At 41.3% G+C, this 25,426-nt stretch overlaps 2 protein-coding genes across 9 annotated transcripts in view; one reads left to right on the top strand and one right to left on the bottom strand.

Annotated features, from left to right (window-relative positions):
* The window catches only part of HMG20A (high mobility group 20A), a 48,616-nt gene extending 35,089 nt beyond the window's left edge, over positions 1-13,527 (bottom strand). Inside the window, exons 1-3 of one of the 4 annotated variants that reach the window (XM_052807114.1) lie at positions 13,392-13,527; positions 11,034-11,152; positions 565-672 (exon numbers count right to left, since the gene is read on the bottom strand). The gene's annotated coding sequence lies outside the window, so the exon portion shown is untranslated. Of the gene's footprint in view, positions 1-564; positions 673-11,033; positions 11,153-11,237; positions 11,587-13,391 lie in introns of those variants that run through there. The other 3 variants (XM_052807113.1, XM_052807116.1, XM_052807117.1) reach the window with 3 other exon arrangements.
* A 456-nt stretch (positions 13,528-13,983) lies between these two features.
* The window catches only part of PEAK1 (pseudopodium enriched atypical kinase 1), a 128,412-nt gene continuing 116,969 nt past the window's right edge, over positions 13,984-25,426 (top strand). For 4 of the 5 annotated variants that reach the window (XM_052807192.1, XM_052807190.1, XM_052807191.1 and 1 more), the window contains exon 1: positions 13,984-14,149. The gene's annotated coding sequence lies outside the window, so the exon portion shown is untranslated. The remainder of the gene's footprint in view (positions 14,150-25,426) is intronic. The other variant, XM_052807194.1, reaches the window with a different exon arrangement.

Here is a 25,426-nt window from a genome sequence, read left to right as displayed (position 1 = left end):
ACAACAAGCAGCATTTATCCCAATTCAAACCATTTCAACAAATCGTAAAAAACAATGACAAACTGTCATTTCAGAGAAGAGTTATGTGTCAGGCTCGCTACACAGAACCCATCTTCCAGTGATTTCAAGCAGGTTTAATTCAGTAGCAGTTTTAAGTAGCTTTTTTTCTTTTCTTCAAACAAAAAGCTTAGCTGTGGGCTGCTGTGCTTGCCAGTCCACTAATTAGTCCACTTGTTCAATATATTCTGTCCTTGAAGTGGAGGACACAGCATAATGAACTGCATACATTTTCAAAAGATTATAGGGACAGACAACTGGGGGACCAAGATACCGTAACATCAAGCTCTTCACTGCGTATAAGCAAAAGGTTAAGTTCCCATTTCTAGCCTCACAGAGGATATACTATTATTTGCATGACAATAGGGGTTTAAATCTGAAAAGAAATGGAGTCTCCACTATATCAAAAATTGAAGAGACATTCTGTGCCAAAGCTTGATTAAGGTTCGCAAACACTCATGCCACTAGTAGCATGCAGCCATCTTCACAGCGATATGCAAGCCCTACCTGAATAACCAAGTATTTCCTCCTTACTACAAGTATGGCAGTTCAGACTTCAGAGTGACTGCTGCCAAGAGTGAGGCTGGGAGCTATTATGTTTGAAGGTAGGTCTATCTGCATAAGAGAAAGGTAAAAAAAAAAATCAGATGCAGAGACAAGTGAAAAAAATCACCAGAGAACTCACTGGAAGAAAGAACCTAGGGAACATTCAGGTCTCTTGATTCCTTCAAGGATCAGCTGCTTGATGATACTGTAACCTCAAAGTGGTCATTTAATTCTAAAATGAAGGCTAGAGGCACATAAGCTTCAGCTAGTGATTGTAGAGGCAACATCACTTACAGAGACAAATTCATTTTTACAATGAGAACTGGCACCTGATGCCTTAATTTCTCACTATGGCTTTAAAAATGATATCTTATCAACCTCTCCGCATCCTCTCATCGATACCATTTCTTTCAACTCCATCACCTTCCCACATGGCACCATCTCCTCATGGGTTTTAACAAGCCAGTTGCAAATCATGGTTTGTCACTGCAGTATTTAACACTATACACTTGCAGCCCCTCCTATATGTTCAACATCCAAAAATCAACTGATTTGTCAACTATTTCACTGATTTGTCATTTCTTCTCTATTCCTTCAAATAAATTGCCATTCTAATTCCTTGTCACCTTTTCCTGATGTAGTGTCTAGCTTCTTTGGGGTGATTACTTTGCATTTCATTTCTTTTAAACACTAAGGTATTTAGCAGTAGAAAGTCACAGCAAATGCCAGAAAACTTGTTTCTCTGATCTGCAAAAACCTCCAATTGCCCAAATTTCTGTATTTTTAATTACAATGGTATACACAAATACACCCGCAGTAGTGAGATGCTACCAAGCAAGTTCAGAACTAGAGACACTTACAGGTCTCAAAAATAGAGGTATGACAAATACATTTCCTATTGTAAACTGACAACTCATTTGAGTAAAATTTATCGGTATATGACAGACTAGTGTACCTTTTTCATGATAACTTTCAGTTAACATATTACTGCAAGGCTGCATTATCACAATCCTGCCTCATCACTTGCCCAGAGTCTTCTATTGGTCATCATGGATCCACATTCACACAAGCTGCAAGGAAAAATCCCAACCATGCAACAGAGCTATAGACCAGTAAAGCTCCTACATTTATATAGCTTTATTTAAGTGTCTCCATAAAAAGCCATTATAGACACTTATCTGACAAACATTACTGACCTCAGACTTGAGAATAAAGAATTGTGCATCAATAAAGAAAAAACGTTTTTCTAAACATAATTGCCAGAAGTCTATAATATAAAGACACTGAGATAAAAGCTGAAATTAGGTTGGTTTTTTTTTTTAAGTTTCTAGCCTTTACTATGCATTTGAAATCTCCTGTCTTCCCACTCTTCCTCACTATAAAAATTTAAACCCTTTGCGTGTGCTTATTTGCGTATCAATACTTACAATACTCTTCCATATAACAGAAATGCAAGAACATAAACTTTAGGAGCATGCTGGAAAGTTTCTTGTAATCCATTATTTTCTGCATGCTTTGCAAACCCTTCCGATTAAATGTCTTTTCTGCAGTTCCCTTGAGAAATACTTTGTTGAAATGGCATTGGGACAGAATGTATGTTTTCACAATTGGCAATAAAATTATGCAAGTAACTTACCTAAAAACCACCCCAAACATTTAAAAAATTTTCCTATAGAGAAAATGCAAGTAAGCCTTCCATAACAGAGTTCACATTTTTTCATACTTGTAATGAATATTAAGTTTTTATAAGGTTAAGACAATATTAACAGAAAAGGTTTCTCAAGTAGGGAAAGTATCTTTGATAGTAGAATGATTTTCATATCACTACTCATTCAAAACAACTCACGTAAACTCTTACAGTCTAAATTTAACATGCAGTTACTAATTCTACAGCTTTTTATATCCAAATGTAAACAGATGAACAATCAAGTCTTACGTCAAGACAAAGACCACTTTGGTTAGTCTAATACAAACGCTTGCAAGACTTTTGTACTTTCAAGGAAGTTTCCCGAGCTAGAACTAAAAAAGCTTATTTCCCATCTGTAAAGCTGCAGTAAACCCACATATACAGGGCAGAGGGGATGATCACCCAGCCTGACCCATTTAGCATAGCCACCTACTCTCTGTTAAAGAAAAGAAACAGAAAGAAGAATTCAAATCTACATAATGGTTACCCAGTCTTGTTTTAAAGACTGACAGTAAGAGAAGCGTCACTGGATCAGCTGTCCCACACGGTAGTTACATACACAGTAAATTTGTACAGCTTCCTATTGTAGCAGTCACTTAGATTTTTGTTATGCTTTCGCAGGCTAGACCCTATAAGCTAAGAACCTATGTCAATAAATTCTGATTAAGTTGTTATTTGATAAATGTATCCTTTCAAGACGTTAAACAAATGCAGAACCTGCATTCATTTTCGAGACTGAAAATATGCCTTTAACTCATGTTCAGACTCTGATCTTTTTCCAGTGTGCTGGCAACCCTTTCTGAATTCCAAAAGTAGCTGTAGCAGTGCCAGCTGCGGAAGACATGTACTACTACCTTGCCTGTTAAGACTCCTCTGTTCCTATACCTAAGGCTCAGCTGGTCAGAGCTTCACTAAATGCTAATGTTCACAGCTGGATTACCCAGCCACCTCTAACACCTCTTCAAGTAACTGCTTCCAAGGAGGCCTTCCCCAGCCTATACCTGTTCTGAGGTATACTAGTTTAAATGTGACCAAATATAAAGTCTGGTTTGCTTGGGTACAGTCTTTAAAAACAAAAAGCTAAACCAGGTTAGTAAACCACAACTATAGAAAAAGTAGTTGTCGCATTACCTCTCCCCAAGTAACCACGAAGTTTTAAATTGATGCCATTTTGTTCAAAGACATCAAATTTCAGAAAGCAGGATGAGTCAGGCACTGTTTGTGACTTAAAATTGACATTTAAAAAGCCAGGGATCAAACTAATATGATTCAGAAGCTTTATTCTGCCTTTTTTCCTATACTCAGAGTTTAAAAAAAAAAAAAAAAAGATTTGTGCTTCCACGTTTCAATTAAGTGTTTGGTGTTAGTGAACAGTTTACAGAATCCTGATAATGTCACACGATTGATACGCTAACATCAACTGATGAAGCAGAATGGGAAACTGGCAAAATACTGGTGGAGTAAGCTGAGCATTAGATGACTACAATTTTCAGGCCTCTTTCTCAAGCTCTGCATGTTTTGATACAAGGTAGATTTAAAGATAGGTTACAGAGTAATAGCTTGTTGCCAGAGAGATGGGAAGGTCTTGCTCCCTTCTTTCTCAGTGGTTATGGCCATCTCCACAGCTTACTGGACTTTTCAGAGAGCTGCTCTAACTCTCTAACTCTTCCCTTTGGGACAACGGCAGGGAAGATGGGAAGCTAGGTATCTTCCACCAGCTCAGATACATAGTTGAAAGGACTCAGAGGGCTCAAATAAATACAGAGCTTATTAAAAAAAGAATGCATATGGAAACTCCCACTTCCACACATGGTAAGCGGTCACATCAAGCTATGAGAGCCACCCCCAATCACTGAAGATAACTTTTTGGACTCATTCTGCTAGTAGTCCTTTGTAGTTTTCACATGACTTCAAGAGAAGCTTTCAGAAAGGTCACGTGCCCGCATGAAGATAAGCCAAATGCTAGAAGTTGCAGACAATAGCTCTCCACTGCCTAAGGCTATAGTTTTATGGCAGCCTAAGTCCATTTAACTACTAACTACGTACAGCATCATCTTCAGCCTGGCACCTCTGTTCACTGCACAAGTCATGTGTTTCACCACGCTAAAGAAACAGAATAGCTTTTAGTTCATTTATCAGATTAGTTTATGCCATATGAAAGGGTGAAATGGCCAGGAAAGGATCCAACAAGCATTGCAGCTGGCAGAAGAAAGAGGGATGCAAGTAGCACAGCCAAGAGTTAGCGACTTACATTTCTATAACCCTATAGCCTGAGATTCAGCTCTCTCACTAAAAATTCTAGTGGTGTCAGAGATGAAGAACATTTGAAACTATTCCAGTAACTGAGGGCCCCAAAATAGTCATAAATGGGAAGAACTATGATTACCAGAAAAAATTAGGATTATCTCATAAACTGACTTGACATTTTCTGTTTTTTTTTTTCTTTCCAATCTAAAGCTAAACATTTATTATCCTCATGAAAGCTGAGATTCTTTCCCATAAGTCTGGAAAGAGAATTTGAATTCCACAAATTCTGATTAATTTGTTCTAACAAGGGATACGTATTACACTGGCTCCTCATATCTTACATGAATCACAGCAAATATCTTAATTAAACTCAGCAGAAGAGTAGTTGAAGTCTATTCTGTCATGCTTCCCACATATCAAAACAGTGAGGATTTAGTCATATATTGGTTATCTCAATTTCATTTCATCAGTAGCATGCATCATGTGCAATACCAGCTAAAGCATACTGCAGTAAATGCACCCCGAGCCAGAAATCTGCTCCGAAAGATTTTAGTGCGGTTACCTGCGATAGTAACTGGCTAAGGGTCAGGACTGAAAAAGACTGCTATGCCATGTTTTTTACATAACTACACTGCTAACCAGGCACAAATGAAGAACATCTTTTTCCTGTGGTTATTATTCGATTTTGCATTGGCAAAGTTTAAACTCCAACAGAAACAATGAATCTTCTAATGCTACTTTGCCTCCACTAAGTTTTCCAAATTTCTCCCAGTTTGTCACTGCTTTGGTACTCTATTTTGAATCACAAACCTCCAGCTCCTGTTTTAAAGCCCTCCTTTGCTGAGACAATTACAAACATTCAGATCCAAGCAGCAAGAGCTAATGTAAAACCTGCTCATTAAGAAATACATCCTGAAGGAGAAATAAGAGCATTCCAATATGCCTATATAGTGCAGAACTTTTGGAAACTCTGAAGATTTGCTCATCCACTCTAGAAATCTTATAGAATTTGTGATTAATGAGATATTCCAACAAGATGCTTGTGTATTTGAAGATATGGTAGCTTTAAATGGAATATCTTTCTTCAGTAAGTCTTAAATTTTTTATCCTTTGTGTATCAGAAGATTTCTTTGTTAATGCACTGGATAAGTGAAAATGCAAACAAGGAACATTATGCTTATTCTTAAAGTAAGCTGTGAGGAAGTGGGACATGAGAGGAGCACTGTACCAAGGGAAAAGGTTTAGAATGCCAGTAAAAAACAAAACAAAACAAAAAACTTAAAACCAAAATGTTCACAAGCTTTATTCCCTTACCTTTCTGTGCCATTTATCCTGCACCAGGAACATTCCCCTCCACCCCCCAGTCTACTTGGCAGAAATGTGATGCTAACTAACTCCAGATTTAAAAGTGTGAATGAAGATTCACAGCTTATTGTTTTCAGCACTTTGTTTGGTGTTGATCTGTTTTCTCTGTTGTATAGTCTCATAACTATTACCAGAACTTGTTCTGCCACAGCTCTCCACTGCTTTTCCAACTATGGAGACTGACACTTTCCATATATTGTCAGGCACAGCACATTTTGAACGCTAGTATGGGACACTAACTCCATTACATCACAAATTCAACCTTTGATCAACATATAATTATCGCCCCAGAGTCATAAGCCTGAGATCATTACTTAGCCTACTCTTACACAAATGACAAAGACAGTGCATTCTTCAAAAAAAAAAAAAAAAAGAGTTCATTTGCATTACTGATGCTTTGTCAATTACTAGTTTTCAGCAAAGAGTACTCCAAAGTTAGAAAACAACACACCATCCTATGTCCAAGGCTTTGAAACAGCAGCCAAGGGAACTCCAAGAGAAACAAATTGCTTCTTTCTTGAGTTACACACACAAAAATTCACAAGAAACATAAATTCATGCCATACCACTTACCTGAAATAAAAGGAATTACAGAACAGACACAGCTAAGTCAGACCTGCTTTAACCACCATTTTGTTAAGACTGAGAACCCATCCAACTACAGCAAGCAACCGTACTGCAGGCTTATGTACGTATTTAGGTCCCACCATAATAATAAAAAACATTCGTTAGTCATCCATTAAGCTTGCTATTTAAAAAAACCCCCAAGTATTTCTCATTCTCTGCAGTCGCTGGGACATCTACCACATCCAAGGGACAAACCAGGTAACAGTTGTACCGTCTGAGTAGCTAGTTACCCAGTGCAGTTTAATTTAACATCACAGCTAGTGGCACCTAAAGGGATTGTCCTATTCCTCCCACAAACCCCATGTTTGTTTCTCTTGAGCCAGAAGTGGTGCACACAAATGCAGCAAGCTGGTTCAGGGGGCTAAAGTGGAAGCAAAGCAATGCCCCTTACTGACAGTAACATTCCCTGAACTTGCTGAATAATCAGATAAGCATCAGGAGGAAGAGAACTGGCCTTTCAGCAACTGTTTATTTTATCAGTATGGATCCAGAGCAGCTAAGGTTGAGGACCCCCTAGATTTCATACATCGTACAGTTTTATGTTACAGTTAAAAGATGGGCCTTACCACTTCCCCATCTTATTACTGACTTCTTCACAACCAGCCACACTCACCTCCCCCACACATACACTAGTGTTCATGCAAACTGTTTGGTTTTCAACTTGTCCAAGTCCTTGAACTAATTTACCAGATAGATAAAAAAGTTTTCATCTCATATGCTCTTCAAAACAGTTTGCCAAAAAACGTGCATGAGTGCTAGCATCAGAGGGCAACAGCAGCAAAAATTCACTGGCTCAAGCTCCTTCAGAATTACACCCCCAAGCAAAAATCGCAAATCATGCATACCACCACTTAAAGTCCTCCCAAGTGCTACAGATGACAAATATTTTGAAGGGCAATTAAGAACACTTTGTTGAGAGTTTCTTTTGGCTGCAACAATCCCTCAGACACTGCTGTATAATTAAAGCTATGAATTTATCTTTTCATATTTGAACACAACAATAAAACAGAAGTAGACATTCCCCTGGTAATTCACTAAACTGCCAAGAAATTCTCAGTGTTCTGCACTAGTTAGCAGGACAAAAAAAAAAGGAAAAAGCATTCAGAAATAAATTCCGCCAGTCTTAAGTCTCTTGAATTCAATTAATAACTGACACTTTCACTGTCCTCATTCTCTTATGTACCTCACACATTTTTATCATAGTAACAAAACTTTATGCCACTCAGTCTTTTGAATAAAATAACTCTTCCCATTTTCATGCTATCGCAATTTTTTTGAGCTACGGGCTAAGGGTGTCAGCTGCTCACCTCTACTTATCCCAGCCATAATGCCCAAGAGACACATTCCAAAGTCTTAGATTCCCTTTTACCTGAAGAACAGTACGAACAACCCAAGTCATAAGAATTTCAGAAACAGTGAAGTATAACACTTATTTTGCTATTCATTGTACACCGTGTAAGATGTTGTATTGGCTTTGTGTGGCAAGGTTTTGGTAGCGGGGGGGGTTACAGGGGTGGCTTCTGTAAGAAGCTGCTGGAAGCTTCCCCTGTGTTCGACAGAGCCCATACCAGCCGGCTCTAAGACAGACCCGCCGCCAGCCAAGGCCGAGCCAATCAGCGATAGTGGTAACGCCTCTGTGATAACATTTTTAAGAAGGAAAAAAAGTTGGGACAGAGGAAAACGGCAGCCGGAGAGAGGAGTGAGAACATGTAAGAGAAACAACCCTGCAGACACCAAGGTCAGTGAAGAAGGAGGGGGAGGAGATGCTCCAAGCGCCGGAGCAGAGATTGCCCTGCAGCCCGTGGTGAAGACCATGGTGAGGCAGGCTGTCCCCCTGCAGCCCATGGAGGTCCACGGTGGAGCAGATATCCACCTGCAGCCCGGGGAGGACCCCACGCCGGAGCAGGTGGGTTCCCGAAGGAGGCTGTGACCCCGTGGGAACCCCGCGCTGGAGCAGGCTCCTGGCAGGACCTGTGGATCTGTGGAGAGAAGAGCCCACAGAGCAGGTTTTCAGGCAGGACTTGTGACCCCGTGGGGGACCCACGCTGGAGCAGTCTGTGCCTGAAGCACTGCACACCGTGGAAAGGACCCATGCTGGAGCAGTTCGTGAAGAACTGCAGCCCATGGGAAGGACCCACGTTGGAGAAGTTCGTGGAGGACTGTCTCCCGTGGGAGGGACCCCACGCTGGAGCAGGGGAAGAGTGTGATGAGTCCTCCCCCTGAGGAGGATGAAGCGGCAGAAAATAACGTGTGATGAACTGACCGTAAACCCCATCCCCGTCCCCCTGTGCCGCTGGGGGGGTGGTAGAGAATCCGGGAGTGAAGTTGTGCCCGGGAAGAAGGGAGGGGTGGAGGGAAGGTGTTCTGAGATTTGCTTTTATTTCTCATTACCCTACTCCGGTTGATTTGTAATAAATTGAGTTAATTTTCCCCAAACTGAGTCTGTTTTGCCCGTGACGGTAATTGGTGAGTGATCTCTCCTGTCCTTATCTCAACCCACAAGCTCTTTGTTATATTTTCTCTCCCCTGTCCAGCTGAGAAGGAGGGGGAGTGATAGAACAGCTCTGGTGGGCACCTGGCATCCAGCCAGGGTTAACCCATCACAGATGTATGGTCCAAAAGACTGAAATCAGTCAGCCAAAGTCAGCTATTGCCCTAGTCTCCTGCAAAGGACAGCAGGATCAGTTGTTTCTAGGATCAAACTCATTAATAAGCCTCTTTGAAGACAACTTAGCACAGCTTCCAATTAACATATTTACTATTAAAAAAACCCTAGTCAGTAATGTTCTTAATGTCATTTCTGAAAGACAAGTTTTCTTCAAAGCACATCAGCATTTGCAAGAGTAAAGTCAAGGAACAAGGAAGATTTCCTAGTAAACTTAGAACATGGAAGTATTCAGTTATTCCACCGTAATTGGTTTTGTTCCCCAGTAACACAAAATGAAGATTTCTCCCAGATAAACACAGTCATTCAAAACTAGCTCTAGCTGCAATTCACCAAAAGCTGTCCTTATCAAACTGTTATTAAGTAGCCCTTCAGAAATAGAACGTCAGTCTCAGGTTTGTCCCTCATAGATAGGTATGAACAATGCATGTTATTCCTTTAATAAGAATTAACCCTCTGTGGGATTAACTTGCATACAAAAAGCTTTAACAGATACATCCCAACAATCTCATTATGGAATAGATTATTACAAGACTAGTCTGTTTTAAATTGCTTACCATTTCACCAGTCCCACTGGGAGTAACACTAGCAGTGCATGTGTAAACTCAGATCCAGTTGTTTTGCTCTCAAAACTCAAAGACCAGTATCAGACTAGACATAGTAAACACTAATGGCTGCCATCTGAACCAACAGCTGCACTACTGACACCACTAGAGCAACTATGCCATTGGAGCAGGAACAAGCCCATTCTGTAGACAGACAGCAATACAACATGGCCAACATTGCAGATCTTGCCAATGAAGACTGACCTACATTACTAATAAAAGTTTTAGTTACTACATGCATGTGTATTTCAAATAGACACCAACTACCCTTAGCTGCTTTCATGAACAAATCCACTGGGGAAAATAATAGCGGTTTCTGAAAACAAACTGTTCTTAGTAAGTTCATACCTAGTGAACACTTAGTGTTGAAGTGGTTTTATCCACCACTCTTCACGTCTTAACAAGAACTGACGTTTAACAGTTCCCATGAACACAAGAAATATTCCCCCTCTCTAAGAGAAATCATGGAAGTGAAAAAATAAAAAAGCTTAAAAGAATGCAGAAAGCAACCTAGTTTTGGGAACTCTCCAAAGCCAATCAAATTATAGATAGAAAGGGCATTTTATTAGGGTACATGAACAGCTAGCAAAAAGAAAAAAGACAAACCTTTCTTTATTCACCTACTGTCCTTGAAACAGTACATGCATGTTCCCTTGAGTTACCCTTCTCTCTCACAGATCACTATCAGAAGCGTATCCCCATTATTATAAGTGCAGCCTCTTTACCTGTGCTCTAACATCTAACAGTCTATCACAGCACATGCCACAACACTCAAGAAAATCAGCACAGTTCTGTGGGCACTTTAGTAACAGTGAGTGGGAGTACTTAAGTTTTTCAACCACAGCCTAGAGAGGGCAGGACGTACAGCAAGAATTCAGAAACCTATATCAACTTGTTTTAGTGAAACATGCTCCAAATTTGCCTGCAACCTTTGTCCCTGTCAGTGGGAAGCTTGAAAAAAATCCAAGAACTGGCCCTAAAACAAATCCTATTTAATCAAAGAGAAGCACTTACTATGGAAGGCTGAGCTTGCTTTGGCAGGTGAGAAGGTATACCTTGCTAATTGGGCACACCTTGATACTAAGCAACCGTTTATTTAAACACATTGTAAACAGACACACTAACAAAGAAAGCTTACAAAGTTAACTTGAACACATTAGTTTATGATTTTCTCAATTCCTGTGCTCTGATAATAAGAATAACTGTGCAGGTACAAAGCAAAAACACAGCTCACAGTCACTGCTTTCATTCAGAAGTCTACCAGCACCAGGGAAATCAGCACATCATCTCAGTTCTCTGCACGGTCCCTGGCCTTCAGACACAGAAAGCCTAGGTTTGTTGAGGGAAGATGTCCTGCAAGAACAGAAGATGGAAGACAGTAAGAATCACTCTCCTCTTGGTCACTTTATTGCAAAGTACTAGAATTTGTTATAGTCACCTCTTAACAAGTAGGTACGCATAGAAGAGTTGAACCTTATTGTCAGGTGCCAAAGAAACATCAATGTAAGAACCACGATTCTCTTCTCCCTTTTCTGAGCCATAAAAGGTGCACCTGTCACGTTAACCTCTATGTGCCATGCCATGAGCAACCAAAGGAAAAAAATATTCAATTTGCAATCAAGACAGTGGGGTCAGATCACACAATCTTCAGGTTTTCTATTGTGAAAACTGCTAGTATCCTGTACAAAAGCTAACTTAAGAATTTTAAGACTAATCTGAATACTCTGCTTTAGTCACCATTTCTAAGCCTAGATCTCCTTAGAATTAGTAATCCCAACTTCTATTTTGAGACATGCCAGATTTCTAAGGACAAAAAAAAAAAATTTAATCACTTTCCCTCAACTTCCTGGACTCCAAAGTTACAGTATTTGGCAGCGACTGGTGTAGTTCTAGAAATGCTGAGTATCTCTTCCCTTCTAACGAGCATATAACGTGGGTGTACGAGAAAACAAAAAAGATAAAACAGCATTTCACTGATATCTTCAAATGCCAGATATTTGTGTTTCTATACATATGGCTGGGATTTAAAAAAAAAAAGTCATGAAAATAAATTCTTTGTTTTCAGCAGCTGGTTATCTTTATATTCTTATGAAATTAAGAATGATCACTTCAGAATAACATAAACTTGCTAGAGCATGGTTCCCCCAAAGTATTGTGCCCAGTTCTGTCACTACATGGCCCTAGCCAAGCTTCATCCACCTACATAAGTTACTTTCCACAGAAAAGAATGTTGTTTTCAAAGATCTAACAAGACTTTACCTGCTGAAAAAGGCAGTAACTGTAAACCAATAAAAAAGCTTCCCCTGCAGTGGCACTAGCACTGATGTAACACCCAGCTTCTACTTGCTCAGAAGAGAGTAGTCCTAACCAAATCTTGAAACATACGTGCTCTGAACAGTGGTCTCTAAACTGGGTCACACATGCAAGACAATCCACTGAGGTGTGGGAAGAAAACATTTTTTTAACGTTAATGAATAACATTTTAAAATAGTTTATTTTATCTACATCTTATCCTAACTTCTGAGTATGTTTTACAATGTATATATCTGTACAGTAGTACCTGTATATAATTGATAAATCAATAAATATACATATATCAGGGGGGCATGCTAAGGAGGGGCATGCGCAGCTAAAAAAAAAATTGGAGGCCACCTCTCTAGAAGACAGAAGCTCCCTTTCCCTGTGAACAGGATTTTCCTTTTTTCTACTGAGTAAAAAAGAACATTTATATCTGCCCTGCCTTCCCTCATTTTCCTAGATGCCACTGAGTTAACACCAAGTTACACCAAGCTTTTTTGCTCACAAGAGGATTTGGGGGTTCTTTCCTTAGTCAGCTCCACATCTATTCCTAGCTCTCTTCAAAGCTCCAACACCATGACAATACTAATCACTTTCACTTTGCTCCAGGAAGCGAGGACCAAGCCAGTTTCACTCTAGTGCTGGTTATTTCAGAGAATTTGAATGAATGGCACCTCACAAGGCACGTGGCTCCAGTGTTTTCAGTTCTAGGGTTGGGGCTTTTTTTTGCCACTTCAGCGATAAGAAACTTAAGTTCCTCGGGAACAGGCAACTGAATATGAAAACCTATTACTGGAAAGAAGTATCAGAAAACCATACGATGATAAATGACCTGCTTGACAAGGGAACGTTAAGTGGACATAATGAAACAATAAACAAACAGAATTAATGAGCCATCAAATATTACTACCTCTCATCGCTTTGCGGGAACTCAGGGAAAAGATAAGAGTTATAAGGAAGAACACAGCCAAGTGGCTAGACGCCCACCCAGCTCTTCCCCCTCACCCAACGCGAGCCCTGGCAGATGCCCCCAGCCCCCCTCGCCGGCGGCCCACAGCAAACAGGCAGCCCACCAGCACGCTCGGGGGGCGGGAGGCCCGCAGCCAAGCCTGCCAGGCCTGGCCGCTGGGGAAGGCCGGCCTCGGGCCGCCGGCAGCGCCGCGAGAGGGGCCCGCTCCCCACCGCCCACCGCGGCGGGAGCCGGGCGCCCGCCAACCCCCTTCCCCGGGCAAGGAGAGGAAGAGAAGAGGAAGAGGAGAGGAAAGCAGAGGGGCCCACGGCCCTCCTTACTGACCTGCCGGAGGGCGGCTCTCCCGCAGGGCCGAGGGGTCGCCTGAAAGGAGCTCGCTCCCCTCAGCCCGCGCAGCCGCTGCCGCCTCCCTCACGCGTACGGCCTCCTTACCGCTCCCCCAGTCCCGCTCGGATCTTTCCGCCACCGCCTCCCGCCTCAGCGCCGCCCTCTCGCCTCCTCCGGAGGAACCCCTCAGGAGAACGAACCCCCCAACCGGGCCGGGAGCACCCGCCACCCCCTCCCCAGCCCAGCGCGGAGCGGGAAGTTCAAACAATACACCGGGACTACTTTCTCCCCGCAGGCGGAAGCACACAAACTCTCTGCGCGCGGTGAAGGAACTATCAGCCGCGAGCGCGAGGCATGCTGCGAGTTGTAGTCTTCCCGTGCCAGCCCCGCCTACCTTCCCGGCGGCTCCTCCGGCCGCCAGCGGGCCACGCGCCACCCGTGGCGGCGGCGGCGGCGGCGCCGCGCCCCCCTCGCTGCTCCCCAGCCAATGGGCGGCCTCCCCATCCTCTGGTGCGCGCGGGGGGAGGGGGGGCGGGGTGGGGCGGGGCCGGGCCGCGCCGCGGCCGGCGGCGCCCGGAGTTAGTTGTTGCGCGCGGGCGCGGCGGTCGCAGCCCTGTCCCGGGAGTCGGTTCCTCTCCGGGGCCCGGCGGCTGCGGGAGCCGGCCCTGATAAAACCTTACTCGGCGCCGCCACCTCCTTCTCCCCCTCGCCGCCTGCCCGCGGGAGGCGCCGCGGGGCTGGGGAGCCCCTGCCAGGTGAGGGGCTGGTCCGAGTCCGGGCGGGGGGGGGGGGGGGGGGAGTGTGGGGTGACGGCCCCTCTCGCTGTGAGGGGAGGCCGGCGGGCGGCGGCCCTGCCCGCGCTGGCGGCTCGGGTTTCCTCAGCGAGGCCCCCCCCGGGCGGCCCCCGGCCGAGAAGGGGGCCCCCGGCGCGGCTCGGCGGGGTGCGAGGGGAGCGACCGGGCGCAGCCGCCGCCCGCCCGCTCCTCCGGAGAGGGTCCCGCCGCCGCCTTCTGCGGCCCCCGGCCTGCCGCGGCCCCGACGGGCGGGCGGCGCCGGTCGTTGCTGTTGCGCCCGGGGGGGTGGGGGGTCCGGCTGGCGCCGGCAGCCGCCCCGGTGCCCCCGCGGGGCCGTGCGGCGCCCTGGCCCCCAGCCGCGGCGTTGGGCCCCCGGGCCGCCGCCGCCAGCCCCCGGGCCCCGCGGCGGCAAAGGGAGCTTTCTTCTGCCTACACCTCGGCTGGAAGTTTTGCGACGTGATCTTGCGCTAAATAGATTGTGCCTGAGCCTGCCGGGGAGCGCAGGGCGGCTTCGGAGCCGACACCTTCTAGGAATTTCACGACGATAAAGCCGCTGTAGGTGCCAGGTGGATGTGCTCTCTCTGTCGGGGCTCTGTCCTCGCTCTGTTATTACTGCGAATTCCTGACATAAAAGGCTTTACGTGTTAGCGTATACGTCTGTAGCTACATTCCATCCTCCTTTCAGGCTTTCGGTGCTTCCTTTTCTCTTGAAGGTTGTTTTGGACTTTTCGGTAGGTCGGTCTGTTTGCCTGTTTTTATTGAGGGTGAAGTTGAGACTGGACTAGAAAGACTGGGATTTGCATTGGGACAGCAAGTGAAACCATGTAAATACGTGGTAGTGGTTAGTTCCTTATCAGGCAGCTGATACCTAACACAGAGTAGCCGGGCTGCTCTTAGGTGAGCACAAGGAGGAGGAGGAGCAGCGTTGCCTGGTGGATCCCTGACCTCGAATTTAATAGGGGTCCCTTGTCAGAGAACATAATTTCTGTTTACTTTAGGTCTTTGCCATTTCATTTTGTAGATCTTGGCTTTCATTCTTCTTTAATCACTTCATATGGGGCTCCAAAGTTTTTCCCCTTACTTGTCGTGGCTTAAAGGCTGTCCAGTGTCTGCTAAAGCACTTTATTCTCACATATTTGGGGAAAAAATAATACACAAGATATATGGGCAGGAAGGAGAGAACACGAAGTTGTTTTAGGAGCCAAGACTTTATGGAATTCCAATAATTAGGTTCTATAGTTAGAAAGTTTTCTTAAACTTGTATAAAATTGCCAGCTGAACAACTACCTTTGTTACAAATTAGATGCATTTAATTCAATGTGACTTTCGTTTGACTTACAGCCTCATCTAGACAGTTTGATTCCAGTGGTGTGGCAGAGCAGGAAATACTTGTGGATATTTTATTTGGTTATTTTGACTAGTTAGAGCTCTTAATCTAGTTTCACACTGGCTGAAAACGTTTTGTCTGTAAAGTAGCTAAGATGATTTATCCAGATGAAGCATCTTCCTGGCAGAGCTACTGCTCCAGTGTGTTTTCAGGAAAACCTCATTTTGTTCTCTAAAATGTAGAAGTATGCAAGAAGTGAATTACCAATTTTTCCATGAGTAACTTTCCATGATTAATCTTATGTACTCATTTCATGATGGATTTACCTTATTGTTAGGATATCTCATGTATGTAACTTAATTTGCAGACTTCCTAAATTACTTTCTGGGATTGTTCTGTTTGGCTCAAATGCCTCTTCCTCACCTGAACAGCAGTGGCAGGTGGGATGTGATTCCTGAGCCTGGGCAGGAGGTACCAGCTGCAGAGGGAGGAGCCAGCAGGCTTTCCTGCCTAGTCTTTCTGCTAGTGGGCACTTTCACTGGGCTGCACGTGTGTGGAAATGAGCAATTGGTAAGGGAGTGAGCTTCACTCATGGATGCAATGTTTGCGTTTCCTTCTATTTTAGAACATATGTTAACCATGTAAATAAGTATATAGTTACTCTGAAACAACAGCATTCCCTATGTATCGGTAGGTCTTATGGTTGCTTCAGCGAAAGAGAGAGCAGAGAGGCAAAATACCATTTCAACTTCTGAAGTAATTTGTGTTTCTGACTTTTCAGCTCTTTAGAAAATCTGCTTGCAAATATATTTACCAAAATATGTAGTCTTTTTCTATTTACTTTCCAAATAAAACGAATTGGTTGGAATCAATCATCTTTAAAGAAGAATAAGGGCAGGGAGGGGTGCTATTTGGCTAAATGGCTCCTAAATGTTTTCTTGCCTAAACAGGATAGTAAAATATTAAGATAACTATTGTAAGTTATTGATTAGGGTCACAGACAATGGTAATTGCTGTTAACCTTCTGTGTTGTGCTAGGAAAAATAAGTACGTGAAAAGCTTACTATAAGTTAACAAGTTATAACATGTTTTCTTTCCTCTACCTTGTTCCTGAGTTTACACTCCTATGTCTCTACTCTCCTTTTCCTTTTTCCTGTTTAGTCTTTGCTCTTAGGTTTCCCTTTTTCCTAGAGCTGCCCCTCATCCCAGTTTAGAATTAGACCCTCCCATCCCTGCTGGTTGCCCGTGTTGTCTTTCCCCTTTTCTCTGAAGGGATCTGCAGCTTTACTCTTTGTCACTGCTTTACTTGTTCTAGTTGCTTTCTGAGGAGACCAGATTTCAGATGGTGGTAACTCAGTAGTCCTTTCTCTTTTTTTTTCATGCATATGACTCTTAGACCCTCTTTTCCCCAGCCCTTGAAAAGAGAGCCCCAAAGGTCTGAACTGGGGATTGCTAGGTACGGACCAGAGATGAGGTCCATCTCCTGCCAGTTTCCACACTGTTCCCACTTCCTGTGCTGCTGCAGCTCCCGAGGAATCCTGCCGAGCTGCTCCCTCCCGTGTAGTCAGTGTGTCATAGCTGACATTCGGGTATGGGCAGAATATCGAAATGCAAATGACATGGGTATAATGAGGAGATAGTGTAGCACTTGTGAAAAGCACTGTGAACATTGTGGAGTACATGTGATGTGGAAAGATCGTAAAGAAAACACCTGACGTGGGGAAACTGAGAAGAAAACTTTCTTAGCTTTCTGCTATTCATATGTGATAACTCCAGATGTTTTTAACCTACTTACAATATGAAAATCATAATCTGCAAACTGTGTTTTGGTTTATTAGTTGATGCAAAGTTCAAAGAAACAAGGTCAGGTTATTTGCAAGCCATATGTAGCATTTACTGGCTGTTAGCGGCAGCCAAAAATCACCAGTGAGGAAAAATCCGCTCTATATCTATGTAAAGTAATGTGGATTTTGGAGGAGGAGGTGCATGGCCCCAGTCCACAGCCAAGGAAAAGAGGCTTCAGGTTCTCCATGCTAATACCAGAGAGGGTTGATGGAGCATGGTGCCGCTTTCTGTGATTGCGTTACCTGTGATAGGCTGGTACAGAGACCTTGTCTGTGGAGTTTTTATTGGTATTACCAGTTCTCCCACCTTTCTGTGCTCCCACACATGACCACTGTTTAAGGACTAAGCATTGCACTGGGATTTACATTGGCCTAAGGCTGAAATACTTCCATTGTTTCGTATGTATCAGCACAATAATGTAGAATTTCCATTACCATACAGTTTTAAATTTAGAGTGGAAAAATACAGACTGCAAACTGGAATAAGACTTGCTAGTTGACTTTCACTAGTTTAAACCATGGTGGAGTGGAACAATTAAACAGTATACACTGAGAAGAATGTAAGAGCTTTAGTATTTTTGCAGTGTTAGTGACAAGGATAAATGACTTGTTTTTACTTGGTAACAATTCTAATTAGTTGTCCAATCTTTGAGCTGCAATTTCAATAAATTGTGGTTTAGTATTGTAGGCTCTGTGTTTCCTTTTGGGTTTTCCAAATCATAAGCAGAAATTATCAACCACGTGAGAAATTTTCAGTCTTCCTTTTTCCTAACATAGATAAGTGGCTGAGTCACTAAACAATTTCTTTCCCCATTTCTCTTTAAGTGGACTGAGTTGATTTGAGATTGCCTGACAGTTGAAAATGTGGATGGAGGAAAACTACACAGTGGGTGTAGCTCTGAGGTCACTTTCTTTAAATTGATTTTCTTATGGGGCCCCATCAGCTATTACAGAAGTTACCAAGTTAACTCACTGAGTTACAAAACAGCTTTACCACAAATGTTTTTGGGTTTGTCTGTTCAGATGACACCAAGAACAATAGAATTTCAGAACCCCTCTGGAGCCTAGTTCACCATTTCTCTCCTCCCTGTAATCACATATTGCTGTGCAGGATGAGTACATAATCAGTTTTAAACTGCACCACTTGGAGAAGTATTTTGTAATCAATCTGTAACTGATTAAATATTTTTTTTAAGTCTTTGATTCTGGGGAAAATTGTCACCCTGACTAGCTTGCTTTTTGTGTGAGTACTTGGAAAAATCTCCAAATAGTAGGTCCCTTGGCAGGCTCGTTACCCATACCTGCTGTGTATGGGCCTGGCCTTAACTGAAATGTTTTTGCATGAATTATAGTAGTGGTAACAAAGATCACAACGATGTTGATTGCACATCTGCACTTTGATCACCAAATAGTTATGTTTATGTTTAAAAGATGTGTAAACATGGTGTGTAAAAAGTATTTAACAGCATTAATTTATCTGTACCTCAAAATGCCTTCAGAATTCATGGCGCTCTTGCTTAGGAGTCATTTTCTTAGCTGCTAGCTTTTAGACCAGGGGATGTTTAATTTCCCCATAAAATGAAATGCTCCACATGGGGAAAAAAATTATTTTATCCTTTTAAAGTGCAAAAAATAATAAATATTACCTGGGAAAGACACTTTTAAATCTTTCCATTTGTAGGCTTTATCTCACATTTTACTTAAGAGTAATATTTCAGTTAAAAAACCTTACACGCACTTAAACATGAATGCTGAAAAATGCTCAACCATCTTAATGCAGTCACTGTTGACTGCAGGAGACATTCTTAGCAAAGTTTTTTGAAATCACAGTAAACAAATGGATAAAAATCATGCCAGGCTAAACACTGTAGGCTTCTAGCAATACTTGTTTTAGTAACATCTTGTCTGAGACACCAGTTCAGTGTGGTGCTAAAAAGTAAGATCACTGACTTCCTAAAGTTAGTGCTTTTTCAGAAAATATTGCTGCTAGCACATAATTTGCCAAGTGCAACCTTATTGGTGTTTAAGCAGATTTGGATTATTATATTATTTGATAGAGGTTCTATAGGAAACTATTTAGTGATACATTCACAGTTTGACCTTACCTGTCTTTGTAAAACCATTAAATAAGTGCAGATCTCAATCCTAAAATGTTCTTTCTTGGATACATGCCTGTATTTATACAGGCCTCTCCACAAAGCTCACCAAAGGAGGAAGACAGTATTTAATACAAAAGATATCGGTTCTGGATGTATATATTTATATCCAGTCTTCCAGCTCTGGGGCTCTTACTGTCAGAAAAACCTTCATACACATTTAGAAGACATTTAAAATCATGCTATAAACATGAACAAATATAGACATCCTTCCGCATTGACTTCATGTATATTCCCTCTTACTGTAAGTCTCTGTACATATCACAGATGCTCTTGCTGTTGTCTCAGCTGCCAAATAGCCTCTTACTGAGTGTCATTGTTTTGCTGTTGTGCTTGTTGGTGTCCTTTCTGTGGTTTTTTTCATGCAGCAAGAGGAACGAAGAACAGTTTAAAAAATATATAAACTCCCCCCAAATTGGCCAGTAAATTTAGAAACATGCATGTCTGAAGTTAAGAGACACTTAAAAATCCTGTAGTTCTTGAGTTGAAAGTGTCCTTGGTCTTTTAGCACCTTTTTTTCCTCAGACAAGTTTTGCCTTTCTCTCTACTTTGTATTAGCCCCTAATAGTCTGCTGCTGAGTAACCCCTGAGCCTGTCTGGAACCCCATTAAAATCACTGATTCTCTCTATAAAGGCTCAGAATTACATCAATAGTGCTTTAATAATGAAGTTTAATGGAGATATATACAACCTCAGAGAGAATAAATACTAGTATAGGAGTTTTCCATGGAAGAGTAAGTCATATTGTGTAATTGTTTTTCCATTTGCTTTAAGCCTTACTAATTGTCTTTTTCTGCCTCCCTCATCTAGATTGGGTAGTTTTGCTTAAAAACAGGTTGCACAATATTCTCCAGTCTCAGACTTTAAGTCTGTAGCTACATGGTTAAGGAGTGTGACTCCTACTGTTTGGAATGATCTTTGGAGAAGATAGTTTATTTAATGAGTTTTGTGCTGTAAACTGTAGAAATTCTCGGTTTTTAGGAGTAGGGAGATAGCTCATAGTAAAGATGTAGAGAATGTGGGGCACATGAAAACTCTCAATATGATCAGTTACGTATGCTTTGATCGTGCAACAGTTTGCAGTCTGTTGTAGTCAGTGGAACAACTTGCTGAACTTGGTGTTAAATATACATCCAAGGCATAAATGTTGACTATTTTGGAGCTTTATATCTGTACAATTGTATTTTCATACTGTGGTTGGTTGGTTGGTTTTTTTTAAATTTGGTTGTTTAAGGGAGTTGAATATCAGATTACTAGCAAGACGGTCTCAAACCTGCTGTGCTGCTCATGAAGCTGTCAGTAATGTATCTTTTGATTGCAACAAAATTTTGGAAGTATTATGGTAGGCTGCCTTAAAATGAGGCAGACATATTTAAAGGTCAATATCTCTGGTTAGCAAAGATTGCTTGGGAAGTGCAGAAAATGAAGGCGTGTTAGGACAAAGCTTGCTGAAGCTTGAAGTGCTCCTGTGCTTATGAATTTTGCCTAGTAAGTATTTCTTGTACAGCAAAGGCAGTATCCCTGTTAGAGAAAATGTCAGAACAAGCAGAGCTTAATGTATATTTCATTTACCCTGTATTCTGTATTGGTTCTGGCTGTGGTATCATAATTGTCATCCTGCTCCATGGACCTGTTGGCAGGTAGGGCGCTGGTTCATGCTTCCTTACACGTTAACCCACTTACCTTTCCGGAGTGGGAGCAAATCTCTTCTAAAGGTGGTGCTTTTAGGAGAGTTGTTCAGAAACTGGTAGATCAGAAGGAATGTTGCACTTCGGTCTATAAAGTACCTGTTTTTAGCAGTTGATAGAGAGATACTGTTAGTAACAGTTGCCATGAAAAACCTCCTGGGAGAGCTTTGCAGGTTTAAGGTGAGATTGCAAAGCAGTTAGACTGAGATTCCTCAGCTGCACTGGAGCTTTAGTCATGGTGAGTTCTCCTGTGTTCTGTGTAATTATCTCTGGTTTTCTGCTTGTTGGAATGTGAGAAGTGTTTGATTGTTTTGCTTGTTTGTGCAGTTGCTTTCAAAGAGAGAAGCTGAGTCGGGTTCCTTTCTGATTGGTATTCCCACTCAGCATCAGTATGGTATTCAGTAAATACATGCTTTAAATACAGTATTGCAAATCATACTAGATGGCATAATATTGTAAATAGCAAGAAGTGGTGCATTAAAAAAAAGCCCAGTTCTTACCTCTTTTTTTTTTTTAACAAGGCTGTAATTTTACTTTGTAGTGCATAATGGTGATAACATTGCAAGCTGTTTTCCTACTCTGTACTTTGCAGATTGACTTCATTGCTTATGGTTGTACATTATCTTTGTTTATCAGTGTAAATCAACAGAGCTATTCCTGAACAATGGAGATAGCAACGGACAGACCATTTGAAGCCAAATTTTCAGAATGAGAAAGTGTTGTATAGAAACATGTTGAAAAAGATAACCAGCACAGGTTATCGGGGGGTTCTGCTCAACCCCCTACAGAGGAGATTATGGAAAAGGCTGTGTAACGGTATTTTCTAAAACATTCCTACACACCTGCCAGGGTACTTGATGGAAGGTTCATGCATACGCTAATAATTCTTATGGGAAATAACAGTAAACAGGTGAAATACCAAAGCAACAGCATTTAAATATAAGTGGGAATTAGATTTCTTAAGATTTCAAATGTTACATAATTGGGTTTTTTTCCTTAGAGTTGAGCACCTGCAGTTCTTTGTATATTAAGTCACGGTCTGTCTACATAGAAAGCTGACTTTGGGTCCCTTCATATAAAAGTTGTTAAACATCCAAACAAAATGAAAGCTGTAGAATGCAGAAGGAAGTATTAATCCATGTAATAAGTAATGTTGTATTCAGCGGCAAGCACTGCTTACTGAGAGGGGGTTATAAATTCAGCCACTAGTCCCTGAAATTGTATTATATGGATAACACACTGAAATTTTTTTATGTTGTGCTGGCTAAAAGAGATGGTATGCTTTTTCCATCAAATAACAATCACAAAAAAAGGCTGAAAATATATTGGAAAAATAAGAAGCCAGTATTGGTTCATCATTGCAGTGATTGTGCTGGATGCAAATAGCTGGGCTATGGATAAAAAAAATTATTGAATAAGGGGAATAATTGAAAATCAGTATCAGTTTCTAAACAAACATATGCTTTTCCAAAAATCATAGTAGTATTATGGTTTTAGTGTATATGTCATAGAGGAGCATTCATCAGCACAGTCTCATGTCAAAGTCAGTCTCTCTACAGCAGATGTATATATATGGCTTCTTGGATTTCTCTTGCTTGTAATGAGTGAGATGCTCGTCCATTCAAACTTGTATTTCAAGTGATACAGGAACAGTTTTGATTATAATTTAAAAACTTTATTTCTTTCCTTTTTGTGAACATGAGGCAATAAAGCGTTTCTTGTAATTTTTATTTGGCTTTCTCCTGCCAGTTTACCAAATGTCTGTAACTTAGGTATTTCAGATCTGTAGATCCCAGCTACTTTTAACTTAGTTGATTTTGCCACATAGTTCAAGGTTTCTTTTCCATCACTTTTCTTCCGTGAGCTTTTGCAGAAGTTTCGGGGGTAATTGTTCTGCAGGGAAAATAAATGTGTATTAGATATATGTATGTTCATTGGATGATTCACGGTAAAATATTTGCCCTGCCTGCCTAATCTGCTTAAGAGTTCTGAAAAATTATTTCCAGTGGACAGTTAAAAGCCTGGACAACTCCTGTATCCTTCTAGGACTAATCAGTATCGGACTTGCTGTCTCATAGGTACATTTGCAGTCATCAGTCCTTACCTCTAACAGTTTTTATTGAACGTGCTTGTTTTTTTCTTGGCAGTGGTTTTATGATCTAATTTAGAAGGGAGAGCTGTCACACCACGAAAAAGAAACTCTGTTCATTAGTTTGAGAGATGAACTAAACCTCAATTTGTGTTCCAAGAGCTTAAAAAGTACACGGAGAATGGGCAGTCATATCTTCACAAGGTGCCTTTCTCAGGCTGATAAGGAACACTACACATTACATTAACTCATCACTTTCATATCCTTGGGTGTACATGACAGTGTCATTTAAGAATGGAAAATATGCAGAGAGCAAAAAGGGTATGATTCTTGAAATTGAGTGGTACCTGAAAAATCAGAAATCTAGCCTTTAGTATAAGGGAAAAAAAATATTGAAATATAAGTCTGCCGCCTTTATTTTTTCCATGAGAGAGAAAAGTGAAGACATCTCATTATTAAGATAACTATCTTTCTAAATGCTGCTTTGCTAATTGGTGCAACCCTAACATGTCTGTACTGTTTTACAGGGTATGCTAGGACCCGTGATAAGCATTTCCTTTTGGAAAAGCTATACACAATGTGAAAATAGAGGGAACACAAATCTCTTCTGCCTCTTTAAGATGCGTTGTAATAAATGTGTCTTTTTGAAAGGTTTCTTGCATATTTTTCAGATGAGCAAGTCTCTTGAGCTTTGTGCTTTTTATTACATAACATCTATGTTTTTAAAGTTCTGAGCATGATCTCAGGTTTTTATTTTGGTTTTAGTAAAGTATTTGCTGCTTGTAGCTCTGTAAAACCTGAGATTGTCCTGTCTTCTAGCTCTGTGAGACCTGTAGTCCCTCACAGTTCATATGGGAGGCTTAAATGTGCAGTCTTTTGAGTAGAAAATATTTTCTTTAGTACTTTTAGAGTTCAAAATCATTGGAATTTGCTCATATAAAGTTATAACTTCCTGACAAAATATTGGCACAAACTGTGGAAGCTGTTAGTTTTTGGAACTTTTGTTCAAGTTATTCATTTTCTCTGCTTTATTTTTTCTTTCGCTTAATAGTTAGAGGCTAGTGGACAAAGCAAACTTGGGGCTGAAGGGCCTGTTTCAGAATCTGGCAAAAAGGCGATGACTTAGAAAAGAGAATATGCCTTTTGGGGAAGGAAAAAAAAAAATGTCCTTGAACTGAAGAAACAATTTTAGGAGCTGTGGCTTATTTTGTTTGGCTCTGCAAACTAGTCAGTTCTGACACTTTTCATGCACCAACTTCTGCTAATTCATATCTTACATGTATTCATATATTTATAGTTTTATAGAAAACAGTTATTAACAGAGCCATTTTAGTATTTGTGAAAGTTAAGGTATATTTCTGTTGGTAGTTGAAGAGGACTCTTTAATTGTAAATATCTTCGGCCATGAAGATTTTGGACAGACGTGATCATTCTGCACTACACTGCTGTGAAATCCACGGGTTAAGAAAAAATTTATATCTCAAAAATCAACTTTTTACAATTATTGGGAAGAAATATATTCTGAAAACTTTCATTAAAAGAGGAGGGGTTTTTTTTATTCTTGTCATACTGAGGACTGTGAGCTCAAATTCGTCTCGGCATGTATATGTATATCTTACAGACATATTTGTGTTGAAGTGGTTATTAATGCTGTTTTAGGAAGTAGTGTCAAATCTCCAGTTATATTTCAGGAAGAGTCCATTTTTATCTGCAGAGTAGTGCAGTAGAAGGTAACGGTGATTTAAAAACTCCTCATAGCAGCATATGAACCTAGTGTTTCACTGTCTGGGGAGTGTGACTAAAATTACCACCTCTTTCATAAATTTTCTCTGACTTTGGTTTGCTAAAATTTTTTTCCTTTAAAGTGCTGGTTGAGGAAACACTTAATGAGCATCCCAGCTGTCTGTGTGTTGGAAGCAGATAGGCAGTAGAGTGAAATGGCTTTTTTCAATAATCTCCAATCAAAACCCCAAACTCCATAATTCACTGATTCAACAAATAAGAGGACTAAAAGCTTGCCTGAAGTCAATTACTCCAGCGTTGAAAAGAGGGCCCAGAACACTCTCATAGTCTTACTCACTTTGCTAACCTAGCCTTTTGAAAACAGCTATGGTAAATATTTATTTAGTTGCCA

Source organism: Harpia harpyja, chromosome 14 (genome assembly GCF_026419915.1).
Source record: "Harpia harpyja isolate bHarHar1 chromosome 14, bHarHar1 primary haplotype, whole genome shotgun sequence".
NCBI classification, from domain to species: domain Eukaryota; kingdom Metazoa; phylum Chordata; class Aves; order Accipitriformes; family Accipitridae; genus Harpia; species Harpia harpyja.
The sequence above is the reverse complement of the archived record's forward strand: the minus strand, read 5'-3'. Positions and strand labels throughout refer to the sequence as shown.